Source organism: Macrobrachium nipponense, chromosome 24, assembly GCF_015104395.2.
Source record: "Macrobrachium nipponense isolate FS-2020 chromosome 24, ASM1510439v2, whole genome shotgun sequence".
Lineage (NCBI taxonomy): Eukaryota > Metazoa > Arthropoda > Malacostraca > Decapoda > Palaemonidae > Macrobrachium > Macrobrachium nipponense.
The window spans coordinates 53,546,046-53,554,760 of record NC_061091.1 but is presented as its reverse complement, the minus strand read 5'-3'; the positions used below and the strand labels follow the sequence as shown (position 1 = coordinate 53,554,760).

The window sequence follows — 8,715 nt, the reverse complement described above, 5'->3', positions numbered from 1 at the left end:
TGTATTGCAATGAGTCTTAGATGATTTGTTTGGTATCAACATATGGATTCCAAAAATAATCATGCTTCCCCAACTAACATGCAAAACCCGCAAAGAATATAAAAACTGAATTCTGTAATTAGACTGAAAGTTGTGATTGCTTCAGTCTTTTATATCATCCACCTAATACATAACCTTATTCATAGCAAACAACTGTTCAATACTATCTTCTTTACAACCACACAGTTACAAAAATACTCTCATTGCATGCAGTAGCTGCTGGAAATATATTTGTCACAGCCAATTTACAGGCCAGCAGTATCCACATTAATACCTAAATGTTTTCTATGCAGTGATGGCCGAGTGGTTAAGGCGTCTGACTAGAAATCAGATGGGATCTTCCCGCGTAGGTTCGAATCCTACTCACTGCGAATTTCGGGGGAAGTTTTAATAATAAAATTTCCTGGATAGGTAGTGGATAGTCTTGTAATTACGTGTTGAAGTTAATTAATTGAAATTGTTCAAGGGAATTGTTTGAATTATGTATCACTGACCAAGAAATAATGCTAAACCTCAGAGCCCACTGGTTTCCAATGAAATCATAGAATATTTGAATATCACTCGTTTAAGCAAATTCAGTCATTGCAACCCTGGGAAATAGTTATGGTTTGTTTACCCGAGACAAAAGAGCTGGGAAAATACCAAGGTATGAGCTAAAGACCAGCAGCAGAATTTCCTGCAAGTGCTGCTTGTCTTTAGCTCATACCTTAGGGTTTTCCCAGCTCTTTTGTTTCGGATAAACAAACCATAGTATTTTCCAAAATTGTAATTACTGAATTTGCTTAAACGAGTGATATTCAAATATTTTACAATTACATTGAAAACCAGTGGGCTCTGAGGTTTAGCATTACTTTGGTACATCCCGTACCTCCGGACTCAAGTGTAGGATCTTGATAGGGTTTGGTTTCTTGGTCAGGTATACCTAATTCTAACAATTCCCTTGAACAATTTCAATTAATTAATTTCAACACTTAATCACAAGACTATCCACTACTTATTCCAGGAATTTTATTATTAAAAGTTTCCCTGAAATTCGCAGTGAGTAGGATTCGAACCTACGCGGGAAGATCCCATCTGATTTCTAGTCAGACGCCTTAACCACTCGGCCATCACTGCATAGAAAATGTTATGGTGTTAATGTTAATGCTGCCTGTCTGTAGCTGTCTGTAACAAAAAAATTTCCAGCAGCCACTGCATGCAATGAGAGTATTTTTTGTAACTATGATTGTAAGAAGATAGTATTCAAACGTTGTTTGCTATGAATAAGGCTATATATTAGGTGGATGATTTGAAGGACTGAAGCAACCACAACTTTGTCTTCTTACAGAATTCAGTTTTTATATTCCTTTTGGGTTTTGCATGTTAGTTGGGGAAGCATGGATAAGAACTCTGAGAAGGGAGGTTGGAGATTTTGGGAAGCATTGGTTAATTATCACAGTTGCCCTTTCTGTCACGCAGCACTGAAGGTGAGGATGGGAGATAAAATGTAAAGTATGTGTTGTGGATAACAATGCACACTACTAGCTATCAGTACTCGAACTTGAAAATATGGTTGATGGACAACAGTAAGGATTATCAAAATCTTGACCTTTTTTATGGTATAAAGGAACCCACAGAAGTAGGAATGTGTCTAGTTTGCCTTGACCAGAAGTTTATGAAATCTCTCTCTCTCTCTCTCTCTCTCTCTCTCTCTCTCTCTCTCTCTCTCGATTGTCTTTATCTTTCATACACCCAACAGCTGGCCCACGCCCCATATGTTTAATTTTTTCAGAGATTGGAACATCTTTCTTATTCAGTTGGGTTAGTTTTAAGTCAGGCTTGAAAAGTAGTATTAATTTGTTTCTCGTGCATCCCATAAAGTGAAAATATTAACTATAATATGATATTCTAATGATTACAATAATACTAGCAATAATAATTAATAAAATAAAAGATCGATGGTGATTTCCAAATTATGTCTCAGTGTTATAAGAACAAGGGGACAAAAGGAAATCTGATATATCACAAGGTCAAGGAACAAGAGGTCAAATCTATTAAGTGTTTGTCCCAGGTTTTGGCATGGATTCGCCTTCTGCTCTCTAGTGAAACTTAAATTACTTTATAAATTTTTTTAAGTTTTCAGTGCTCTAGTGACTGAACAGTCCAGGCTTCTGACTCGAGGTTAAATGGGATCTTTCTGTGCCCATCTGCATCCTGGTCAATGTGAATTGTAGCACTAAGGCCAATCCCTTGGTATCAGTGTACATGACATTTTCTCAACTTTTTGCTGTGAGTGGGATTCAAACCTACGAGGGAAGATCCCATCTGATTTCTACTCATCTTTAACCACTCGGCCATCACTGCACGGAAAAGTCACTCGCAATCAACTAGCTTACATGGCAAAAACATAATAAAAGGCCAAAATAATAGAAAATTATCCCAATCAAATCACTTATGGCTGCTTATGTTGCATAAAATGCTTTCTGCTGTTCTTGATTAAAGTTACGAGTGTAGCCATATTCTCACAACAGCACTATATTTCTGTCACAGTCTTACAAGCAATACAAATAAAATTTCTTAATATACATTATTAAAAAGAATTTAAGCATATACAAAGCAAAGTTACAAACAACTGCACCCATTCACAATCTACATTTAGGTTCAAAATCCTTTACATGAATTTTTAACCATTCCTGGAAAACAGTGGGCACCACAAATGGAAGACCTAAACCTACATAGATGAGAATTAAGAGGTGGGAGTGTTGAGACGAGCGGAGATTTACAGAAGAGAAAGTACATTGACGTATAATGAGTAGTAGAATTTCACAAAGGTGATTTTTGGTGCACGGCCTTGGAAGCAATGATGATGTCTTGTCTAATATATTTAAGAAAAAACAAAATCAAGGCATGACATGAATCACAAACTAAGGTCTCTCTCTCTCTCTCTCTCTCTCTCTCTCTCTCTCTCTCTCTCTCTCTCTCATTATTCAAGTGGACTACGAGCATACGTTTTATAAAGCATAATCATGTGTTCAGTTTTTCTTGTTTTGAAGTGCCGTAACAACATTCCCATTTTTGCTTTACATTTTGCCATTAGAATTGCTATTTGATCATTGCATAACATGTTCCTATTCAACATCACACCAAGGTCTTTAACTGCTTCCATATTTGTGATTGTCTCATTATTAGGTCCCCTATACCATCCTATCTACCTCTGCCCATTCATATACTTTGTTAAGGTCTCTTCGTAGCGCGTTCCTATCTTCATCACAAGTAATTTCTCTACTTATTCTTGTGTCATCGGCGAAACTACTCACTACCGAGTCCTTACCATTACTGTCTATGTCTGCAATCATAATAACAAACAGCAATGCAGCTAACACCGTACCTTGTGGCACACCGGATATTACCTTAGCTTCATCCGATTTCTCATCGTTTGCAATAACTATCTGTTTTCTGTTGTGTAAAAATTCTTTTAACCATCTTCCTACTTTATCCACTATATTATGTTTTCTAATTTTCTTCGCTAATATATTATGGTCTACCTTGTCAAAAGCTTTTGCAAAGTCAAGATAAACCACATCTGTTTCATTTCCGCTTTTCATATTTTTGTTTATGTTCTCATGGGGCACTAACAGTTGGGTTTGTGTACATTTTCCGGGTACAAAACCATGTTGTCCTATAATAAACAAATTATTTTTGATTAAATGTTTCATAATATTTTTCTTCATTACCCTTTCATACACTTTCATAATATGTGATGTTAGACTCACAGGCCTATAATTACCTGCCTCTAGTCTTGATCCACTTTTGAAAGTAGGGGTAATATATGCTAATTTGTGCTCATCATAAATCGTGCCTGCATCTACACTTTGCCTTAATAATATTGCATGGGGCTTTGCGATAGAACAAACTACTTTCTTTAACAAAATAGCAGGGACACTATCAGGTCCAGCTGCCACTCCATTTTTAATTTCATTCATAGCCTGCACTATATCGGCTTCATTAATATCTATGTCTGACAAATATTCATTATTTTCATCCCTTATTTCTGTATCATTATCTTCATTATCAATTCTAGGGGTAAATTCCCTCTTATATCTTTCTGCCAATATGTTGCATATTTCCTTTTTTTCATTCGTTAATCTCCCTTCAATTCTTAGAGGGCCTATTTCTATTCTTCCTTTATTCATCTTTTTTGCATACAAGTACTATAGTTTGAGGTTTTGCTTGATATTTACTAGAGGTTTTTCTTCCAAGTCCTGTTTTTTATTTTCTTTTGATTGTATAATCTTTTGTTCTGCATTTTCTATCTTACTTTTTAGTTCTATCACTTTCCATGCATTTTTTTTTTCTTTTGCAAGACCTTTTTTCCACTTTCTGATTTTCCGGACCAAGATACTTCTGTCTCTTGGTATGCATGACTGATGTTTACTTTTCTTCCTTGGTATATATTTATCCACTATTTTCTCTAATATTTTATATAATATCTCAGTATTTACCTATATATCATCACTTATGAAAATGTTATCACAATCTATGTTTAATTCTTAATTTAGTTCTGACCATTTTATATTTTTACTGTAGAAGTTGTATTTTCCATTCATCTCTTGCTTATCTCTGTTTTCTCTTGCTTTGGAATGGACTATTAATTCTATGACATTATGGTCTGAAATACTCGCATTATGGACTCTCATTTCTTTAACATAATTCACTTCGTTCACAAATACTAGGTCTAAAGTATTTTCCTTTCTTGTTGGCAGGTGATTTATTTGTTGAATGTTGTATTCTAGTAGCATATCTAATAGCTTTTCGAATTGCCTCTTATCTTCTACACTACTATTACTGTCTTTTTTATATGTATAAATACAATCACAATCTCCTATTCGTTCTTTCCAATCTACAAAAGGAAAGTTAAAGTCTCCGGATAAGAGAATAGTCCAGTCCTTGTGATTTCTACATATATCATCCAATTTTTCTATTATTATGTTAAACTTTTTAGTATTAGGGGTCTATATATTACTATGTTCATTAATTTTTCAGATTCAAATTCTACCGCTATTAATTCACATTCCGAGTTACTATATTCCTCATATATTTTTCCTTGTTTTATGTCTTTCCCATATATTGCGGTTCCCCCTTGATCCCTATTTTTTCTAACCGATCTGTAAGTTTGGAACCCTTTTATTTGATCATCATTACCAGTCTCTTGGGAATACCAGGATTCACTTATACTCATTATATCTATTTTCTTTTCAATTTGGGTTAGGTTAGTACTTCTAAGAAATCTATTTTTCTTTTTGAGTTACTCGTAACTAAACCCTGTGCATTCATCACTTTGATGGTTTGCGTGTTATCTCCTTCATTTAACATGGGTAATAATAAGGATTTTACCACGTCTCTTTCCTGTTCTGGTATGTTGTTCTTTTCTTCATTTCCAGAAATACTTACATAAAAAAATCCAACTTTTCCAATATATTTGATCTTCCTTCATCATAATTATTCATTTTGTGTCTGAATCTGCAATTTTCTCTGTATCTGCACCATCCCCTAGAATCATATATACAGTTTTTGTCTCTTGAGCTGTATCTTGGAGCTGATGGTTGCAAATTCATTGCTGACACTCCATAGCGCGGTGATAGCTTGCTTTTTTCCTTCACCTCATGTTCTTTGTTCCTTTCTTTATTTGTTTCTTTTCTATTTTGGATTTAATTATTTAATTGATTATTTAATTGATTTTGATTCATGGCTACAGGGTGCTCTTTGTTTTCATTATTTTTTCTGTCATCTCAGTTTTGTTTTCTTCTCTTCCATATCTTCTTCTTCCTCTTCCTTTTCTTCTTCATCCTCTACTATTTGCACATTAAGTCTTGATTTAATAACATTGTCTATCCATGAGAGACATATTGAGCAAAATACTCTGGTATCCTTATTCATATTTTGCATGACTTCAGCACATTGAGGATGCGTGGGAATGTTGCATGCAGAACATTTTCTGATTAGGTTTTGTGGACTGACTATGCTATACCACACCTTACACAGTTTGCATGCTTTTAGAAGAAGAGGAAAATGGAAAAGAAGAAAAAAAACTGAAATGAGAGAAAAAAAATAATGAAAAAAAAGAGCAAGACAAGAGTATGGATGCTGAGATACACATAGATACTACATGTGGGGCAATCAAGCAGCATACATACGAAGAAATAAATTACGACATGACAACACAAAATAAAATCCCAAAGAGGCTTTACCTAGATCTGCATACTGATGGGAAAAAGCTAGAAAAAATAGAAAAGAAAGACAAAGTCTGCCTCCTTTTGAAAAGAGGGAGTTGCAGATTCGGTGAAAGATGTTGCCTCAAACATCCCAAGGTCTGTCACAATTATGAAATCTATGGTAAATGTGCCTACCTAGACAACTATGAGGATGAATGCAGAGATCTACATCCAAAAACCTGCAAAAACCTAAAAGAAGGAAAAGGATGTAAGTTCAACAAAAAATGTAAATATATGCACCCTGTAGCCATGAATCAAAATCAAATAATCAATTAAATAATTAAATCCAAAATAGAAAAGAAAAATAAAGAAAGGAACAAAGAACGTGAGGTGAAGGAAAAAAAGCAAGCCATCACCGCGCTAAGTTAGTGTCAGCAAAGAATTTGCAACCATCAGCTCCAAGATACAGCCCAAGAGACAAATACTGTATATACGATGCTAGGGGATGGTGCAGATACTGAGAAAATTGCAGATTCATACACAAAATGAATAATTATGATGAAGGAAGATCAAATATATTGGAAAAGTTGGATTTTTTTAAATGTCAGAATTTCTGGAAATAAAGAAAAGAACAACATACCAGAACAGGAAAGAGACGTGGGAAAATCCTTATTATTACCCATATTAAATGAAGGAGATAACACGCAAACCATCATAGTGATGAATGTGCAGGGTTTAGTTACGAGTAACTCAAAAAGAAAAATAGAGTTCTTAGAAGAACTAACCCAAATTGAAAAGAAAATAGATATAATGAATATACGTGAAACCTGGTATTCCCAAAGACTGGTAATGATAATCAAATAAAAGGGTTCCAAACTTATAGATCAGATAGAAAAAATAGGAATCAAGGGGGAACCACGATATATGGGAAAGACATAAAACAAGGAAAAATATATGAGAAATATAGTAACTCAGAATGTAAACTAACAGCGGTTGAATTTGAATCTGAAAAAATTAATGAACATTGTAATATACAGACCCCCTAATACTAAAGAGTTTGACAAAAAAATAGAAAAATTGGATGATATATGTAGAAATCACAGACTGGACTATTTTCCTATCCGGAGACTTTAACTTTCCTTTTGTAGATTGGAAAGAACGAATAGGAGATTGTGGTTGTATTTATACATATAAAAAGAGAGTAATAGTAGTGCAGAAGATAAGAGGCAATTCGAAAAGCTATTAGAATATAACATTCAACAAATAAATCACCTGCCAACAAGAAAGGAAAATACTTTAGACCTAGTATTTGTGAACGAGGTGAATTATGTTAAAGAAATAATAGTCCATAATGTGAGTATTTCAGACCATAATGTCATAGAATTAATAGTCCATTCCAAAGCAAGTGAAAACAGATAAGCAAGAGATGAAAAAGTGGGAAGGATATGGAAAATACAATTTCTACTGTAAAAATATAAAATGGTCAGAACTAAATTAAGAATTAAACAAAGACTGGGATAACATTTTCGTAAGTGATGATATACAGGTAAATACGGAGATATTATATAAAATATTAGAGAAAATAGTGGATAAATATATACCGAAGAAAAAATGTAAACATCGGTCATACATACCAAGAGACAGAAGGTTCTTGTTCCAGAAAATCAGAAAGTGGAAAAAAGGTCTTGCAAAAGAAAAAAATGCTTGGAAAGTGATGGAACTAAAAAGTAAGATAGAAAATGCAGAACAAAAGATTATACAATCAAAATAAAATGAAAAATGGGACTTGGAAGAAAAAACTCTAGTAAATATCAAGCAAAACCTCAAACTATCGTACTCGTATGCGATAAAGATGAATAAAGAATTGAAGGGAGATTAACGAATGAAAAAAAGAAAATATGCAACATATTGGCAGAAAGATATAAGAGAGACTTTACCCCTAGAATTGATAATGAAGATAATGATACAGAAATAAGGGATGAAAATAGTGAATATTTATCAGACATAGATATCAATGAAGCCGATATTGTGCAGGCTATTAATGAAATTAAAAATGGAGCAGGAGCCAGACTAGATGGTGTCCCTGCCATTTTGTTAAAGAAAGTAGTTTATTCTATCGCAAAGCCCCTTGCAATATTAAAGTGTAGATACAGGCAAGATATATGATGAGCACAAATTAGCATATATTACCCCTACTTTCGAAAGTGGATCAAGACTAGAGGCAAGTAATTATAGGCCTGAAAGTCTAACATCACATATAATGAAAGTGTATGAAAGGGTAATGAAGAAAAATATTATGAAACATTTAATCAAAAATAATTTGTTTAATATAGGACAACATGGTTTTGTACCCGGAAAATGTACACAAACCCAACTGTTAGTGCCCCATGAGAACATAAACAAAAATATGAAAAGCGGAAATGAAACAGATGTGGTTTATCTTGACTTTGCAAAAGCTTTTGACAAGGTAGACCATAATATATTA

General features: G+C 33.9%; 2 non-coding genes across 2 annotated transcripts; one reads left to right on the top strand and one right to left on the bottom strand.

Annotated features, from left to right (window-relative positions):
* Positions 1 to 328: 328 nt before the first annotated feature.
* On the top strand, positions 329 to 410 carry Trnas-aga (transfer RNA serine (anticodon AGA)). The gene has a single exon. It is a non-coding gene; the product is annotated as a tRNA-Ser (tRNA).
* Positions 411 to 1,073: 663 nt separating this feature from the next.
* Positions 1,074 to 1,155, bottom strand: Trnas-aga (transfer RNA serine (anticodon AGA)). Its single transcript has one exon. It is a non-coding gene; the product is annotated as a tRNA-Ser (tRNA).
* Positions 1,156 to 8,715: the final 7,560 nt, after the last annotated feature.